Source organism: Dendropsophus ebraccatus, chromosome 2, assembly GCF_027789765.1.
Source record: "Dendropsophus ebraccatus isolate aDenEbr1 chromosome 2, aDenEbr1.pat, whole genome shotgun sequence".
NCBI classification, from domain to species: domain Eukaryota; kingdom Metazoa; phylum Chordata; class Amphibia; order Anura; family Hylidae; genus Dendropsophus; species Dendropsophus ebraccatus.
This window is the reverse complement of record NC_091455.1, coordinates 90,852,098-90,872,583: the sequence shown is the minus strand read 5'-3', so window position 1 is coordinate 90,872,583 and position 20,486 is coordinate 90,852,098.

Below are 20,486 nucleotides of genomic sequence, written 5' to 3'. Positions count from 1 at the left end.
AGTAGAAAACACAGGACCCCAGAGCAGTACATACAGCCAGTGAGCCACACCTTTAACATGATAATTGCTAATGATTGGCGGTATATATGTGCTGTATTATACATGTTCAGATCATTTTGCAGGAATCTATGAACTGCAAACAGCATTTGTTGTAGGGAATAGGTCATACACCTAGCAGCAGCTGATAAGTGCTGCTGGCTTCCTCCTAATTATCATTGGGAAAAAATGAAGTGACGGCACGGCTACTGCATAGCAGCTCACATGAGGTAATCCCACAAGAGGATGGTTGATGACCTTTTCACCAGGAAAACGTTCTGTCAGTCTAAGATGACAATAATAAAGTAAGCTTGAATTTTCATCATGTTATTTAACATTTATTATTCGGTTTATGAGTAATGTTATGCTCAGCACTAACCCCTAGAATGAATGACCCATGCCGTACCTGTGTGCCATTATTTGCTACGGAGCTATGAGGCGAGCTCAGGAGCTTGCTTCATAGAGGGTGAGGACTGGTTGTTATCAGCAGCCAAGCCCTCACTGTTAATGACAGGTTGCAGCGAGATCATACGTCATGGTGCTTGTTCCAGTAAAAAGTGATCTTTTATCACCTGTAGGTTGTGCTACCTGGGCGGGGCCGCCCCTCAGTGACGTCATCTGAGCATAGGCCCTGCCCCCCTCAACAGCCATTGGATAGGGCCGGCCTAAAGGTCTAGTCCCTAACCCCTCTAGATCGGCCCATACCAATGGCCGCTGATGCGGGGGCCTATGGTGGTGATGCGGGCGGGGCTAAGTGGCACTGAAGCTGTGAAGCTCCGCCCAGGTACCACAATGTGCATATGATAGAAGATCAATTTTTACTGGAGTAAGTACCATGACGTATGATATAAAATAAGGTATGAAAACTGCAAAATTTAATCTTTACACCTGTGTACTGTAGAGAAGTCATAATGCAAAAAGGGGGTGACAGTGTCAATTTAAACGCTGCTTAAGGGGGTTAATGAAGGGCTGCATCATTATTGACACGCAGACCCCTTCTGAACTCCCCTACCCAACAGAAGACGTACAGTAACATTCTGGGTCGTGAAAGGGTTAAAGGGGTTGGCTACTTTAGAATAGAATTGTTCAGTGTACAGTATGAGTAAGTGTACTTACAGCACATGTTGACAGCAGCTTCCTGTGTACCTCATAGAGCCAACATTAGACTCCTCTTCTTCAGGCTATGCTGTCCTCCTCCGACATGGAGGAGCATAAGACCGTGCCCCACCCCCAGTGTTCACTATAGGCATATACAGGCTCATTGTTGGAAACTTGGGGGTGGGGCATGGTCACATGCTCCCCAATGTCGACCATCTTATGGACAGAATCACTACAGAGCAGGGATGCCCAGCCTGGAGGGGAGTCTGATTTTAGCTCTATGAGGTACACAGGGAGCTGCTGTCAGTAAGGGCTGTGAGGACACTTACTAATACTGCACAGTGAACAATTTTAATATAAATTGGCTTTAAGAGTCAGAGCCTAATTTTTCTATTCTGACCTCTCTTATTTTATGTGATAAACCACTAATATATAATAGCTTAAAGGAGAAGGCTGGCGAAAAATATACACTTATTACAGGAAATGCTTGTAAACTGTTTTTTCCCTGCTCTTACTACTGCATCAAGGCTTCACTTCCTGGATAAAATGGTGATGTCACGACCCGACTCCCAGAGCTGTGCGGGTTGTGCCTGCTGGAGAGGATGATGGCAGAGGGATGCTCAGTGTCCTGTGTCCCTCAGTGTCCCCCTCCCATCATCCTCTCCAGCAGCCACAGCCTGCACAGCTCTGGGAGTCGGGTCGTGACATCACCATTTTATGCGGGAAGTGAAGCCTTGATGCAGTAGTAAGTGCAGGTAAAAAAGCACTTTTTAAGCATTTCCCGTAATAAGTGTATATCGGTGATTTATATAACTTTTTGGTGGGCAATACAATACTTATACAGTAATTTTCGCTGGACTTCTCCTTTAACAAGAAACCCCTAGGAAGTAAAATGAACTACTGCGTGTTGCCGTAACGCGTATCGGGGCACACCACATTGGGCCTTGTGTGAGCCAGCACCTTACATAGTTAGTTAATATAGTTACATAGTTAATACGGTTGAAAAAAGACACATGTCCATCAAGTTCAACCAAGGAGGGGATGGATACAGGGAAGGGGGAGGGGTGATAGGTTCTATACATATGCATTTATATCATTTTGGTCTAAGAACTTGTCTAGCCCTGTTTTGAAGCCCTCTACTGTTTTTGCTGTGACCAGATCCTGTGGTAGACTGTTCCACAGATTCACAGTTCTCATGGTAAAGAAGGCTTGTCGCCTCCGGAGGTTGAACCTTTTTTTCTCCAGGCGGAGGCAGTGCCCTCTTGTCCTTTGAGGGGGTTTTACCTGGAAGATCTTTTCCCCATATTTCTTGTAGGGGCCATTTATATATTTAAATAAATTAATCATATCTCCCCTTAAACGTCTCTTCTCCAGACTAAACAAATGTAATTCTGTTAATCTCTCCTCATAACTAAGATGCTCAATCCCCCTTATTAGTTTAGTTGCCTGTCTTTGTACCCTCTCCAGCTCTAGAACATCCTTTTTATGAATTGGGTTCCAAAACTGGACGGCATACTCCAGATGAGGCCGCACCAAAGCTTTATAAAGCGGTAATATTATATCCCTGTCCCGTGAGTCCATGCCTGTTTTAATGCATGACAATATCCTGCTGGCCTTAGAAGCAGCTGACTGACATTGTGTGCTGTTCTGTAGTCTATTATCTACAAGTACACCCAGATCCTTCTCCATCAGTGACTCTCCCAGAGTAACTCCCCCCAGGACATATGATGCTTTTCGGGTTATTAGTACCCAGGTGCATAACTTTACATTTATCCACATTGAACCTCATTTGCCAAGTGGACGCCCAAACACTCAGTGTGTCTAAGTCATCCTGTAACATCTGCACATCCTCCATAGACTGTACTGTACTACAAAGCTTGGTGTCATCTGCAAAGATAGAAACATTGCTGTTAATTCCATTCTCAATATCATTAATAAACAAGTTAAACAGAAGAGGGCCCAGTACTGACCCTTGGGGTACACCACTTATTACCGGGGACCATTCGGAGTAGGAATCATTGACCACCACTCTCTGGGTACGATTATTAAGCCAGTTTTCAATCCAGTTACACATTAAATTTTCCAAACCGATAGACTTTAACTTACCCATCAGACGTCCATGAGGAACTGTGTCAAACGCTTTTGCAAAATCCAGGTACACGATATCCACAGCTGCGCCCCCATCCAGGCTTCTACTTACCTCTTCATAGAAACCTTAGGTAATGTGATACTAATAGGGAATGTTGTTGTTATTGGATATGACACGTGTCTTATATATGTTACTGTCACTCCCATTGATAACAATAAGCACCTTAACTATTTACTATCTATATACTGACTCATCTTTAGTGCTTGTGATAATATTATGCCTTAACTGCCCATGTGTTTGCAAGCAGCAGTTCTGATTCACATAGTGTTGTTATTACATGGTATTTTTTTTTTATTAATGATCAATAAAGATTTTTTTTATTATATGTTGGGTACAGCATGTTTCTTTGTAAGTGATTTACTTTATGTGATATTAGCTCTGGGATGTTTTGAAATGAGCACATCATACACGTATTAATTTTTAGCTCGCTTGTTGCCGATAATAGGCTGTGCAAAAGGGCTCACCCATACTTAAGCGATTATGTTTTTAAGTATGCAGCAATATCAAAAATGTTTATTTTTACCTAAATTATTATTATTATTTCTTTTTGCTTTAGGGGACATGGGGATTGTTTGTTTATTTTTCCCCCCAGTTTATTTCTTACTTTTACATTTTATTTTACTGTCGCACTGATCGCAGCATCTAAAGGGTTAACTGATAGATCAGAGCGTGGTTCCCAACATTTGTGGCAGGTGTCTGGCTATAATTGTTTTTACATTTATAGCTGGGAACCACCATGGATGGCACGAGCACGGCTTCTGTGCCTGTGTCATGCCATAGACATAACTGTACGCTCATTTGCAGTAACTGACTGCAAAAATGGATGTACATGGACGACCAAATGTGGATATAGGTTAATAAAGTACTGATGTGTATGTCTGTGTATATTTGTATCTTTCTATACATACGTCAGCTTGAGTTTAAATATGTGTGTGTGTGTGTGGTGCTTTTCTGTAGCATGCCCTGGGCATCTAGTGCTAGATTCACCCCTGACCATGTATAATTTATTATACACATCTAATGGCAGAAGTTGCTACTAAAGGCATGCACAACGTACATGAAATTTCATGCTAAAAAAAGTATAATTTATAAAGGACTTACCCCCACACAGAACAAGCATGTTGACTAAATTTATAGTCTTAGTACCTAGGGCAGTATGAGTAGTGAATACAGGCCTTCTTACAGCTAATATTGGACATGTCATCTAACTTTGTAAACCTCCTAAATAATGCATCTGCATCCTAAGTATTCTGTTGTATACTCTAGCTCCAATATCACTGCACAATTACATGTACTGTGTGGAAAAGCGAATTGCTAACATCTATAGGAGAAGCCATAGCTTTACCAGAAATAGATGTAACTTACAACTTAATAAAAATCACAAGCCAATGAATATACTGTATATATATATATATATATATATATATATATATATATATGTTTTCCAAAGAAAACATTGCTTTAAAATTGTAGCTACACTGTACTTATTGTTATCTATTACTGTATTCTAAAACAATATGTCTCATGTACATGTATTAAACATTTAACTCCTGGTACTGACTAGATTTTCTTTTTTGAAAATGTCATTGACCAGAAAGAGGCAGCATATGCTAATATCCCTCCTTCTAAATATGCTTCATTCTCTCCAGGATCTTGCTTCTTTATTTTATTGGCCTTTATTTCCCCATCCTCAGAGATCACATGAATGCATTTTACAGTTTAATTTACGCTTCTTAATAATGCAGAACAGCTAATTTCCCAAGGTATAGCCCACGGCACAGGGACAGGATGAAACGAAACAGGTACAATTCTTTTATTCAGGCATTAATAATCAACATCAGTATGGTAAAAGCTCACAAGCACAGCGCATTGCTTATGACCCAGGAATGTCAATGTAAAATTGCCACATAGAAGTTATATTATCTCTAAATGAAAAATACATTTCTTGCCTAGCTCTAATGTCCATCACTTTAAGATACAACCTTAGGCTATGTTCACACTGCATATGAGTCCGGCCGCATTTCGTACGCCGCTGTACAAGTGCGGCTGAAACTACGGGCATGGGAAAAATCGACATGCTTCCGGATGCATACGAACCGCGAATATACGCCAGTAGTACAGTTATGCTTCCCTAGTTTGTTTTGAACCGATCTGAGGCAGGTCATTTACTTGGAAATCTTCGCCCAGCCCAATAAAATTCACAGAACGTTTTGGATCTAAAAATCAAGTTCAATTTGGCTGAAATAAGTACTTCGTATGGGACTGCATGGAAATCCACAGCCATGAGTTGGAACATTTCCGTCCTCAAACAATGGTCTTGTTCATTTTTCACAGCGATGCATACGATCCGGCCGTAAGCTCATACGTAGTGTGCATTGTGCGGGCGTATATCGTATACTTTCAAGCGAACGCATCAACCTCCAAACTACGTGCGTATATTCGCGGTTCGCACTACGGCCGGACTCATACGCAGTGTGAACATAGCCTTAGGCTGGGTTGACACTACGTATATTTTTGTCAGTATTGTGGTCCTCATATTGCAACCAAAACCAGGAGTGGATGGCCGCCATATAATAGTAAATAACTGCCATTATTTCAACATAACAGCCGTTGTTTTAAAATAACAGCAAATATTTGCCATTAAATGGCGGCCATCCACTCAATTTCAACATTGTGTGAACAGAGCCTTTCTGTGTTTTCAATCCACTCCTGGTTTTGGTTGCAATATGAGGACCACAATACTGACTGAAATATACGTAGTGTGAACATAGCCTTACCCTAATATACCATAGGTTCACAGCATATTTTTACAAAAATCTAATTATAATGGTAATAAAAGATTTATTTTTTAACTTGACACCCCATGAAATGAAGTAAAACATGCTGCCTCTGGTCCATTCCCTCTCACTTCCCCTGCCCCCCTCCCTTCTAATACATGGACCATGTGATTCCTGTCTTTAAGGGGAACTCCGGATAAGAAAAACTTATTTTCTATTAAAAGTACATAAAAAATTCTATAGATGTGTCTATACAATGTATTACTGTATCTGTACGGTTCTGTCATACGGTAGCTGATAGAAATCCAGGAAGTGAAAAAAATGGCCCCTGTTCCAATTCACATTGCCTCCTGCTCCTTCTGCTCTCCCCCCTTAGGAGACAAATATTCCATGCCTCTGTCTTACATTGTGGTGTATGCTGAGGACAGGCTGATGATGCAGACAGGGGGCAGGACGTGATGTCAAAGGAGACTTGGCTGGATCCCCCAATCCCCTGAGTGATCCACCATCTCTGAATGGCCAGAAGCAGGTGCAATAATTTTACTGATTGTGATGGGTGGGGGAATGTGATGATCAGTTGAGGGAAAGCATTGCATTCTGGGAACTGCTCAACCAGGAAGGACAGAAACACAATACAGAACAACACCGCCCCCCCCCCTCCCACACACACACACACAAATGGATTTTTGGTAGTTTCAAAACTGGGATAGACAGGTAAGTAATGCTACATGCTTCTGCAAAAGTTTAATTTTTTAAAATTTCATCCTGGAGTTCCTCTTTAAAGCCTGTAAAGGCGGAAAGTCAGAAGGCAGAGCACTGTATAGAAATGCTACGCATGTGCTCTGCATTATCCTACATCCCCCAATGTAGAGAAGGATGTCTGGAAATGTAATTTGTTGGCAGTGTGTGAGTGGGAGTGTAACTGTTGTAATGAAAACCTTCATGCAGTCACAAGAGCACTTTGACTTTTCAGGCAGAAACATACATTGGGGGGCTTGGTAAGTATACCTTACTACATTTGGACCATTTTTTATTTTTAGGCAATACAACCCCTTTAACCTTTTAACAGCTTAATACCAAGATTTTTAAAACAGGAAAAGGAAGTATGCTGATACAAACATTGTTGTGTTACAGTGTTACAATAGAGGACATCAGAGCAAATGAAATGCTATTAAAAACACATTGGGGGAGATTTAGCAAACTGGTGTAAAGTAGAATTGTCTTAGTTGCCTGTAGCAACTAATTAGATTTTACCTTTCATTTTTCAAAGACTTCGTGAGAAATGAAAAGTGGCATCTGATTGGTTGCTAGAGGCAACTAAGACAGTTTTACTTTACGCCAGTTTGATAAATCTCCTCCATAGAATCTGACTGTCCAAACCTCAATAATAACATATTAATGCAAAATGCAATCAGAATTACAACTTACGGGGAACTAAAAGAAGGATTATCGGGGGGCAAGAGGGCAAGGGGGGCAGTCTAGGCATACCTTACATTGGAACATAATAGATGGTAATAAACCTAAAGCCCTAATTTCTGTGAAAACTGCATACCATGCAGGTAAGATATGACAGTAGCTTTATAATGCCCATTTTCTATTAGGCCGTTTCCTCTTACAGGGTATCGGTACCAAGATGCTGGCAGAGTCCTTGTATAGTTATGTTGTACATATGTTTGTAAACTTGAAATTGAGTGGATTAATGTAAATTTAAAATTGTAGCAATGGCAATAAAAGCTGCTGTAAGAATAGGAAACGTTATACTAACGTGATTTAGGGGAAAGAATTCAGTCTCGGTGACAATAAGGCAACTTCAGGGCCCGAGGTACTGCATAATGGAGTTGTCAGGTAGGGGGTCTGGGAAAACAAGACGAGTGCAGCCCTAGAACTGGCACCCAACCCAGCTGGCCCTACCTACTTGCCACAACAGCCCTAAGTAGCTGCGGACAACTGGGCGGCGTTCCCTAACCTGGCAAAGTGAATAGACGAAAAACAGACACAAGACTAACAAACAAGCAAGGGAAAGTCAGAGGTCTGAGTCGGTAACAGCCGGTCAGTATAGGTACAAAATCGTGATCCAAAGAATAGTCGAGGTCCAAGCCAAAAGGTCAGGTATCAGAAGTACAAAGTCAGAGTAATGCTAGGTCAAGACACACAGGAGGAACCAGGTTCTATCGCAGGCAAGAAATGAGACCACAGGGCTGATACTTATGGAGCCTGGAGTCCCAGCCCCAGACTTTATTGGGGCTGAGACTCCAGGTCCTGCTACAACACAGAACAGCAGAGCAGAGTATGTGAAAAAAACATAAAAAGAATTATGGCTGAATTAGAGTCCTAACAGGAGTATTCTATTATTCATCTATTCAATCTGAGGCCAGAAATTCCTGAGGGTCTTACATGCCCATGATTTATGAAGAAGTAATTCTAAATTTTCGCTTTGTTACTCTCTCCGCTGCTCCTGCCGTCTGTCACATCCTTGCCAAGGCCAGGCTTCTCCTTTAATGTAGGACAATGAACAATGTAAACTGAAAGTTGTTGTTTGTAAAAACTTTTGACATGTCACAGAGACATGTCAAAAGTTTTGATCGGTCTGGGTCTAAGTGTCCAGACCCATAGTGATTGGGAGAACAAGCCGGGAGAAGACCTTGCTAAGCACGATCCTCTCCTGCCTCTGTGTCACGTGATATCAGTCAGGCTCCATAGACTTGAATAGGCAATTAGTCGGAGCCCAACTGATTATGTGACACAGAGCTGGGAGAGGATTGTGCTTAGCGCTGTCTTTTTCTGGCTCATTCTTCCAATCGGTACGGGTCTGAACCCTCAGACCCGGACCGATCAAAACTTTTGCCATCTCTCTATGACATGCCAAAAGTTTTTACAAATGACAGTTACACTTAAAATTATTTGGGGCTGCATATATTTAAACAGGAAATGACCAATGATGTAGAAAAATACTTATATACAGATATCTAATCACTGAGCACATCAACCACTTAGCCCAAAATATGCAGAGATTGATATGGATAAATGGCAAGTAATACTGGAACTTTTCCCTAAGAACGGTATAAATACATCTGCTCAAACCATCCTTCTCTATAACATGACATTTGACAATCCTTTTTATTGTTTCAACTGACAACTGTCTTGTCAGGGCAATGCGTTTTTATTCAGCCAAGTCAAACAGCTTTTTTTAACTTTAGGGTACAAACCCACTTGACGTATTTGCTGCGTGAATCAGTCTTAAAAATAAGCGGGCAAAACGCAGGTTGACTTTATACAATTGTTCTGCGTTAAAATACGCAATTGCGTATTTTTGAAGCGTGAAGCTTGTTGTTAGCAAAGCATCAGTTGTTAACAACCTGTGTGAAAAACGCATGTAGATTCACGCTTCAAAAATACGCAATTGTGTATTTTAACGCAGAACAATTGTATAAAGCCAACCTGCGTTTTGCCTGCTTATTTTTAAGACTGATTCACGCAGCAAACACGTCAAGTGGGTTTGTACCCTAAGACTGAGCTGAAGCTGGTAGGCGACAAACCCAAAAAGTGTCTTGTGTTTGATGAATATTTGAGTCAAAATGAAAACAGTTCCTATGTTTTACTGCTGCAACAAGTTAATAAATCTTCAATGAAGTATTCATCTGAGCATTGGTAAAACCACTTTTCTAATCAAAATCACTGAGAAAATTTTGCAAAGTACAAATCTTTATGTTCTGTAAAAACACACGGTCATGTTAATAAAAAAGTTGGATTATTAACAATAGAGTCAGAGATTTTCTTTTTTGTTCCTTTATTAGTTTTTTTTCCCTATAAAAGTATAAATCTTAGCAGAGGAAACAGTGACAAATTTGTCTATCTTATATTTGTTTATATGTCTGTCTTATTCCAAGTTTGATGACAAAAAAGAAAGAATAATGTGGAAGCATAAGATTTAACTGTGACCAAGCTGCAATTTGCATTTTGTAGAACAAAAAAATTATTGCATTGAAATTGCATTGCCTCATTCCAAGCCCTGTTGCTGGAGTTCTTAATGTTTCTTGTAATAATCGGAAGACTCATAGGCTTAACTTAAATCCTAACTGAACCTGATTTTAATTAATTGGGATTCAGGGACCCAAAGGAATAAAGTTCACAGTTTTTCTATCTATACCGTCAAATTCTGGAATCTCCATTGTTCACTCTCAATCATGCGTGAGTTGGACTATATAACATTTGTTGCAAATAAATGATAAAAGGAGCAGCCATTATTTTTCTTCTAGATGTCTTTATAAATTAACAGAATATAAATGTAAAGTTTTCAGCTTCAGAAAAAAAAAAAATAATTAAACTCTGCTGGCCCTAGTACTTTAGAGCGAGGTGGCTCTTTTTCAGTCTCAAAAGTCTTATTCGGAGGGCCTGTCTCAGCTTTTTTCTTTCAATTGTATTGTCATCCTCAAAATAACAATACCATTAAAATCTCCCTGCCTGAGATGGAAAAGGAGCTTGCTCTGTCCCCCAGGCATTGACCTGGTATTGCAGTGTCTCTAGGTTCAGTGCACCAAAGAAAAAAAAAAATCTCCCTGCCTGTGGCCTAAAAAATGTTGGAAGCAGTTGAAGACATAAGCTTCCTGGTTCAGGTGGTGCAGTTAATTCAGTGCATCATGGCACATGCACTAGACCACATGTTGTGTCCCAGTACAGGTGGTTTACTAAGCTTTTGACCACCATGGTAAAGTATATGTCAGGTGATACACCAAGCACTAAGAGCTGTGATTCCCTCACCAACCACTGGGTGTATCACTTCTCTCCCCTTGTGCACAGCTGCAGTATGTAAAAGGTTTAGCCGTACTGTTACATGTTGTCCAATCGCAGGTGCACACATTCCAAACTATCCTCCCTCTATTCTTCTCTCTTCCTGTCACACGACCCTATATAGAATAGGGCTTATTTTTCCTGGTTGCAGGAGTTCAGGAATAGTTTTCCTAGGTGGTATATGAGAGACAAAGCTAAGATTTCCTGCTTCAGTGACTAAGCGGGTCTGGCTTAGGCCAGAGCCCTTGGTGGGAACTGAAGCTGTTTTTCTTACGAGAGCCTGAGACTACTAGTATGCAGTGCTAAGATTTATATATACAGGTACTCCAGTGGATGATGAATGCACATCACCAAGTGATGATGTTCTACAATTAGTACTCATCCCATCTAGTAATCACGGAGATCCCCCATAATATGCATATCCACAGAAATTGGATCAACACCCGTATAAAAATCAAAACTTCTTTATTTTAGACAATAAACATACAATAAAATAACCAAGAGGCAATTCCAAACATGAAAAAAGTTCCAGACCAAGTGATTAGGGAAACAAGAATGTTTTTTCCTTTTAAAGTAAGGCTATGTGCTGTAAACAGTATTCAAAGAAAAAAGTGCAAATAGTGCAAACTGATTGCTATTACAGCTGTATGTGTACCAGACCACAGTATACTAAGGCATGTCTTGCTCTACACCCACATAGTGTTCAGTCAACTGCGTCTCATCAATACCGTCTCTAAACAGCACTATCTATGAGCTTCTTAGTGCATAAAGATGCGCACTATGCTCAAATGTAAATGTAATCACACATATTGCACAAGCCATCTAAATAATCATTGCATCTTACCCATAAAGTCACCGGTCTGGTCAGTTCCCCAACGCACGTTTCGCGATCGTAAAGCGACCTTTTTGCTTCCTCAGGGGGCGTTGCCTATTCAGTCATGTGGGCTCTCTTTTATGTCCTGATCTGATGATGTCATAGCTACTTCCGGATTAAACGGCGCATGCGTGAATAGCTCCCGGAAATCACACCGCTCCTCCCTTAGTGTCCAGTCACACTCCAATGCCCAAAATGGCTGACAAACAAAATGGCTGCCGACATGGAAGCGTCACCTACGTCCGCCCGGCTGAGCAGCGTCCAGGTTACTTCTCCACACATGCGCACATCCATGGAAGCGGCCATATCCTGGTTCAGTAAAAAATCTCAATGTGAGCTAAGTTGATGTTGCTAAAGGAAACGATAGTAAACCTTATGATAGTATCTATTGAATAGAAATGGGGGATGGAGTGTGTCTTAAGTTTACCCATAAGTACATAAAAGTGCCAAAGTGCTATACTGTAAAAACTGTGATATAAATCCACTACTTATATACAGAATATCATAAAACGTGCCTAAGTCTCGCTCAATTGGAGAGTACTAATGTGAATTGTGATCTAAAAAAGTGCAAGTGCAAAAGTGCAATAATTCATTCAAAATAAGTGTCAAAAAACATGATAATATGAGTATACATATACCGCAATAAGTGACAGCTTATACACAAAAAAAAACGCAATGTTAAGTGAAAAACCGCATCAAAAACGCAACAAAAAAAAAAAAAAAGGAAGGGGGAAATCTTGTTTCTTATGGTGTCTTCTCCTTTTTCCTCCCAACGGGTCATTCCATAGCTATTCGTTTCCTGTTGTACTCCACTCACATTAATTTCATACATCAAATATCGAGACCACATACTTCAGTTATATCTAAATAAAAACATGAAACAGACAACACATTAAAATATGAACAGTCATATTATAAAAATGGCACAAAACTACAGTGTTCATTTAAACCATTGGGCACCTCCGTACCCAAAATTGAGATCCACCGTGTCTCCTTCTGGGCAAGGATCTGTCTCACATTCCCTCCTCTGATGCCAGTTCTCACATGTTCTATTCCTCTAACCTTAAACGATTTGGGGTTGCTTCTGTGATGGATTTCAAAATGTCTCGGTATAGTTTTAAGTTGTGTAAGATCTTCCACATCGTTCGCGGCCAATATTCCTTGCACATGCTCTCTCACTCTAATGCGAAGGGTTCTTGACGTTAGACCAACATAGATTTTTCCACAATCACAAGTCGCATAATAAATCACCATTGATGTGCCACATGATACATAATCTCTAATCTTGTACTCTCTTTTCCCGTCCGCTGTTTTGAACGCTGTTGCTCTTTCAACATTGGTACATGTTACACAATCCCCACAAAGAAAACTGCCCACTTTCATCTTAGACGAATTGCCTATACTGTTAGTTTTTGCTACATAATGGCTCCGTACCAATAAGTCACGTAGATTTTTCCCTCTACGGGCTGTCATCAGTGGGTAATCAGGTAAGTATTGCTTCACAATTGGATCTATTTGTAGCACTGACCAATGTTTTTGCATTATTTGCCGCATTTCTGGCCATCGGCAATTAAATGTGGAAATAAATCTTACCTTGTCTTCTGTTTGTTTAGGTCGGTTTTTAGGTTGTAGGAGTTCAATTTTGGATATAACTGAAGTATGTGGTCTCGATATTTGATGTATGAAATTAATGTGAGTGGAGTACAACAGGAAACGAATAGCTATGGAATGACCCGTTGGGAGGAAAAAGGAGAAGACGCCATAAGAAACAAGATTTCCCCCTTCCTCTTTTTTTTTTTTTGTTGCGTTTTTGATGCGGTTTTTCACTTAACATTGCGTTTTTTTGTGTATAAGCTGTCACTTATTGCGGTATATGTATACTCATATTATCATGTTTTGTGACACTTATTTTGAATGAATTATTGCACTTTTGCACTTGCACTTTTTTAGATCACAATTCACATTAGTACTCTCCAATTGAGCGAGACTTAGGCACGTTTTATGATATTCTGTATATAAGTAGTGGATTTATATAACAGTTTTTACAGTATAGCACTTTGGCACTTTTATGTACTTATGGGTAAACTTAAGACACACTCCATCCCCCATTTCTATTCAATAGATACTATCATAAGGTTTACTATCGTTTCCTTTAGCAACATCAACTTAGCTCACATTGAGATTTTTTACTGAACCAGGATATGGCCGCTTCCATGGATGTGCGCATGTGTGGAGAAGTAACCTGGAAGCTGCTCAGCCAGGGCGGACGTAGGTGACGCTTCCATGTCGGCAGCCATTTTGTTTGTGGGCATTGGAGTGTGACTGGACGCTTAGGGAGGAGCGGTGTGATTTCCGGGAGCTATTCACGCATGCGCCGTTTAATCCGGAAGTAGCTATGACATCATCAGATCAGGACATAAAAGAGAGCCCACATGACTGAATAGGCAACGCCCCCTGAGGAAGCAAAAAGGTCGCTTTACGATCGCGAAACGTGCGTTGGGGAACTGACCAGACCGGTGACTTTATGGGTAAGATGCAATGATTATTTAGATGGCTTGTGCAATATGTGTGATTACATTTACATTTGAGCATAGTGCGCATCTTTATGCACTAAGAAGCTCATAGATAGTGCTGTTTAGAGACGGTATTGATGAGACGCAGTTGACTGAACACTATGTGGGTGTAGAGCAAGACATGCTTTAGTATACTGTGGTCTGGTACACATACAGCTGTAATAGCAATCAGTTTGCACTATTTGCACTTTTTTCTTTGAATACTGTTTACAGCACATAGCCTTACTTTAAAAGGAAAAAACATTCTTGTTTCCCTAATCACTTGGTCTGGAACTTTTTTCATGTTTGGAATTGCCTCTTGGTTATTTTATTGTATGTTTATTGTCTAAAATAAAGAAGTTTTGATTTTTATACGGGTGTTGATCCAATTTCTGTAGATAGTGCTAAGATTTAGAAGTGGGGTAACCATGAGCTCTGTAAACCCTTGTCTACGTCTGAGATCCTTCTTAAATGTCAGGACTAGAGATGAGCGAACCTTGAGCATGCTCGAGTCGATCTGAACCCGAACTTTCAGCATTTGATTAGCGGTGGCTGCTGAAGTTGGATAAAGCCCTAAGGCTATATGGAAATCATGGATATAGTCATTGGCTGTATCCATGTTTTCCAGACAACCTTAGAGCTTTATCCAAGTTCAGCAGCCACTGCTAATCAAATACGGAACGTTCGGGTTCGGATGGACTCGAACCCGAACCCGGTTCGCTCATCTCTAGTCAGGACAGTAACCCCCAGTAAGACATTATTATTAAGACAAAGTTATTAAGTGCCGAAGTATCTTACTGAAAACGCTTATCCACTACCTGGTGTTTCCAAGCTGGTGGGAGTATGAAAAATTGTTCTTTGAAGTATCTACACCAAAATCCCAAAAGAGTACTGCAATAATTAGACAAGGGCCCCTACACATCGCCTAAAGTACCCTAGCCACACCAAGTCTTTAGCTGCTTCTTTACTTCTACCTAAAGTCTACCTCAAGAGTTGTATTTTTTTTTTTTGCACTAGCACCTGTGGGCAGTTTCCTACTGTATATCTTTTGTATTTCACTGAAACTTTTACAAGTAAAGTATCAACTACTGGTTAAGTGCTGGACCTGGTCACCTTCCTTGTGCCACACCTACACCTTCACCTGCATCCTCATACAACACAACTGTCCAATTTTTCAAGCTCAGTGCCTGTGTGTCCAGTGCTGGGTCCCGCAAACACCAGAGCCCACCAGCTGCCTCAACACCAGTGTGCAGTAACACCAGCAGCAGAGACATCTGCTCAACATGTGAGTGATGTGAGAAGATTTTCACATTTCTTTCTTTTAGGCAAGGATAGCACTATTTACGAAGGTCTGTTGCACAAAATATATTACTTACAAGACTATAGTGGGGTACTAATGACTAATGTGGGGTACTAAAGAAAATGTCACTATTGTATGGGGGCACAAAGATAGACATTATTACTGTGTAGGGTCATAAACAATAACAGTTCTACTATATGGGGCAAAAAGGGGGCATTGCTACACAAAGGGGCACAAAGAGTGTTATTATTCTATAGGAAGCTAAAAATGGTGTCAGTAAATAGGGGCACTATTACTATTTGGTGTTATTACTCTATGGGGCTCTGTACAAAAAGAATTTGTGTAGATAGGAAGAAACATATGTACTATTTTTTGAAGGCATAGGGAACATATACTCTATTTTATAGACTCTGGCAGTGCTAGAGTCTCTGAGCTACAAGTTGGTGTGTGGGGGGGGGGGGCATAATTTTCTAGTTACTCTCCTGCTTGTGGTTATTTCTCTAGATGGTGTAAGAAAGTGCAAGGCATCGTCATAGAAAGGAGGTATGTCTCACCAAGGATCCTGGCCTTGATGAGCTGGAAAAAAATGGTATCTGATATCGCTGTGCAACGTCCGCACGGTGGACTGGAGGCTCTATTAGGGCCAGATAGGGTGCCGGTGGTGTTGTCAGGGGCAATATTGTCACGGTGCTTTACTCCTACCTTAGCGGTCCTGGCTCTCCTAAGGCCCCGGGCGGTCGTCACAGCAATGAGGTGGTTGGTTTCCAGTGATTGGAGACAATGAATAGACTGGGTGATATAACTGAGGGACTTTACTTTCTGGTTTACACAGTAATACAGCACATTGGAATGGTGTTCAGTCACTCTCCAGTCAGGCTGCATGAAGTGAGCATTGGGTTCCCTCTGCCTTAGTGGTTATAGCCTTTATCTGGCTGGTTAGAATCTCTCCTCTCTCTTCTTGCTTTGCCTGCTCTGCACTCAGCAGGTTACTTCATTTACTTGAAGGTTTTAGTCAGCACACGACTGCTTATATCTGACTATGATGGAGAGCACGAGTCTGCTCCTCCTCACCGACTACATCTACTCAATTCCTCTCAGGACCTGTCAGACCTCCTACTGTTGCCTAGGCAACCCACTTGAGGTGGAAGGCCGCTGGGTCCCAATGCTCACTGTCAACATGTTGGCAATGCACTGCCACCTGCTGGACACCAATGATAAAGCATTATACAGTTACTTTATACAGAGCACATGTCATATTGCAGATAAAACTTTGTAGTGCCTGGTGGGTCACTACAGCTGGTGTTAGTGGCAATAGGCCACTGGCACATGTTTAAGATTTAGTATGGCTGCAATGCAGCCGAGTCCAGGATGGTCTTTCACAGGAGCATGCGAAAGAGAGGGTAGGTGGCTACCAGTCTCAGAGTTAGTTGCTGTGGAGAAGGAGCTGTGGTGTGTCTGTCCTGAAACCACAGGAGATTTCCAGGTGCTGTGTTGTGCCTGACAGCGCCTTTCCGGGTGAGAGCACAAAAATTGACTGTTTGCATAACTGCCAATGAGTGTTTTCACTGGTTCGATACCTGGGTTTTGGCTGAAGAAAGTCGTATGTTTTGTTTTCTGTTGTGAAATAAAGTTTTAATAAAGTAAAAATAGGTATAAGCTGCTAAAAGACTGTTGCCAGAGACAGTTTTAAGTAAGTTTGTTTAGATTATTGGTTAAGCACATCACCACTAAGAATTTTATTGAAAAAAATCCACAATTAAAACTCAACGTTTACTTTTTTGTTTTAAATCAAGTAATTTACCATAGTATAATGGTTGTAAGAACCATTTATTTTATGCTATATATACTAGTTTTGTTATCGGTGTGTATGCATATGTGCTTGTTTTAATTGGTTTTTTGATGATTTTGGCACTTGTATTTTTTCTTAATGCACGTATGGTGTAAACTATATATACTACCCTCCCCCCGGTAGTGACGTAAGACTTGACAAAGCGCTGAGGCACGAAACCGTTGTCTGCTGAGCTCCCGCACCGCTACTACCTCCCTCCCTGTTATGTGTGAATAAATCCACCGAAGATCTACTAATTGGGTGAGTGCTTGGATCTACTCTTTTTTCGATACATTGCATTTTCTCTGCTCTGTCCGAGCACCCCCTATACAGATCTGTGTGGTCATTGAGACTCACTCCCGGGATTTTGTTAGCCTCGTTTATATGGTCTGCAATTAGGCAGTGTCAGCACCTGTATCTACCAGTTCCTACTCAGAGTAGTGGAGACGGCACTGTTGTCGGGATCCCAAACAAATAAGTAAAAACAAATAACATACTCACCATTAAAGGAAAAGTCCGGAATTTTTTTTATTAACGTATTGTAATGCCCCTCAAAAATTATACAAATCACCAATATACACCTATTACCGGAAACGCTTATAAAGTGCTTTTTTCCCTGCACTTACTACTGCATCAAGGCTTCACTTCCTGGATAAAATGATGATGTCACGACTCGACCCCCAGAGCTGTGCGGGCAGTGGCTGCTGGAGAGCATGATGGCAGAGGGATGCTCAGTGTCCCTCCAGTGCCCTGTGTCCCTCAGCCACAGCCGCACAGCTCTGGGAGTCGGGTCGTGACATCACCATTTTATCCAGGAAGTGAAGCCTTGATGCAGTAGTAAGTGCAGGGAAAAAAGCACTTTATAAGCATTTCCCGTAATAAGTGTATATTGGGGATTTGTATAACGTTTAAGGGGCAATACAATACTTTAATAAAAATTTTCGCCGGACTTCTCCTTTAACTTGTCACTGCTGACTATTAGTCTCTCCAAGATAAAGGCACTTGGTAGGTGAAGCAAAGCAATCGAGAAGAGTAAAGCAGAAAAATCATGAAAGATAATGTCTCTGTTTCGCTCTTCATGTGACTACTAGAGATGAGCGAACCTCGAGCATGCTGGAGTCCATCCGAACCCAATCGTTCGATTTTGATTAGCGGTGGCAGGTGAAGTTGGATAAAGTTCTAAGGTTGTCTGGAAAACATGGATACAGCCAATGACTATATCCATGTTTTCTACATAGCCTTAGGGATTTATCCAACTTCAGCAGCTACCGCTAATCAAATGCCGAACGATCGGGTTCGCATGGGCTTGAGCATGCTCGAGGTTCGCTCATCTCTAGTGACTACCTAACATTATATTTTTCTAGGTCACAACTTATTTAGATATTAATGCTTTTTTGAGCACTAGATGTTCAGTCACAATCAGCAATTTAGATGTTTTTGTGTTTTCTCTCTCTCTCCAAACAGGTAACACTTCACTTTCTTGACATTAAGGTACCAAATCTCATTTCTATATATGCATCAATATGTATGTTGATGTATACATGGTTTAAAGGGGGACTCCAGTTAAGAAAGATTCACCCTGTTTAATCCTACCCATAATCTAAACTTGGTGTTACTTTCTACTACATAAATAGTTGCTGAAAATCCTCACTTCCTTGTCCAATGTGTTCTGACTGCTCTGTCCTCCCCCTTCCTTCTGAGACAAAGGTCACATGATCTCGGTCACTTTTGTTGCCAGGCAAGCTGTAATACCTCATCTGTAACTGACCAGGCCAATCAGTAAGCACCTAGTCAAGAGTGGGGAAACAACAGCGTCTCCCGACTACTATAGGGGAAAGGAGACACTGTTGTTTCATCTCCCTCTCTAATCTATCTATTTAGATAGGTAGATACTGTGTAAAGCAGTAGCAGATGAAGACAGTGGTGGATGAATACTACAAGAAAGAGGCAGGTACCCAGAAGTTGGTTCTGATGTGCAATGAATGCTGGGAGATGTAGTTTTCCTGCTGGGAGCCTTGATGTAAAACCGGGATCTTTTGTGAAAGTTTAGCGAATGATCAGTGAGGGCAACTATATGTTTTTTTAGCATTTTATTTTATGGAATTTCTGGAGTTCCCCTTTATATTTACCATCAGTAACTCAAATATTGGATAACACATGTTATTCTTAAGCCATGTAATACAAAACTTCCCTTGTAAGATCCAAGTTAACACAAACATCATCAGTAGACTTCAGGTAACTCATTTTCATGATAACAGATGGTTAAAATAAATTTCTTTTTTTTTATTGCACATTCTCGCGTGCAACTATGGTTTCAGGCCAGTATATGGTTACCTAACTGTTGCCATAGAGATTCAATATTTAAAGAGGTAATTATGAGCGGTCTTGTTGCATGTGTCCATTTTGATGTCCAGCTGTTAGCTCTTTAGCTCTAGCCTAGCAGATTAATTACTGCTATTGATTACTTTGAGTTTCTCTCCTCACACCTGCAGTCTGTTGTAATTAGCCATTGGCCTACTCAGAAAATTAGGAGCTGTTTCATTTTGGCTTCTTGCCATTTTGCAGTCATCATGGGTATTGCATTGAACAAAAGCAAATCTATTTCATTCAAATAAAAATATCACAGTGGAACAATGCATTTTACTTCTTGTGGTGATAATTAAAATAACTCAATAATATTGGTTAATCCATAGAAAAAAAGACAATACGGTAATGCTTTATGGAAGGTGCACTACAACGGTGGAAGCTCGGTTTTAGAGACCAATATAATTAATAATGTTTTTGACTTGCCTCACTGAGTCTCAAGTCACCTAGTAGGCAATTAATAAAAGTAGACTTCCCCCTCCTTGAACTGTACTTTTAGCTGGTACTGGTTTTTCTCTTTTAATAAATTTGGCACAATTATTTAACATGATAATTTTTACCATTGGAAACTAGACAAATATTTGGCAGTAATTGTACATTATTTTTGGTACATTATTTTATTTTGGCACATTACAACTGACACTTATTATCTTCGAGTACCAAAAAATCTCCTAATACATATTTTTTTCCTCCATATCACAAAAAATAAGAGTTCTAATG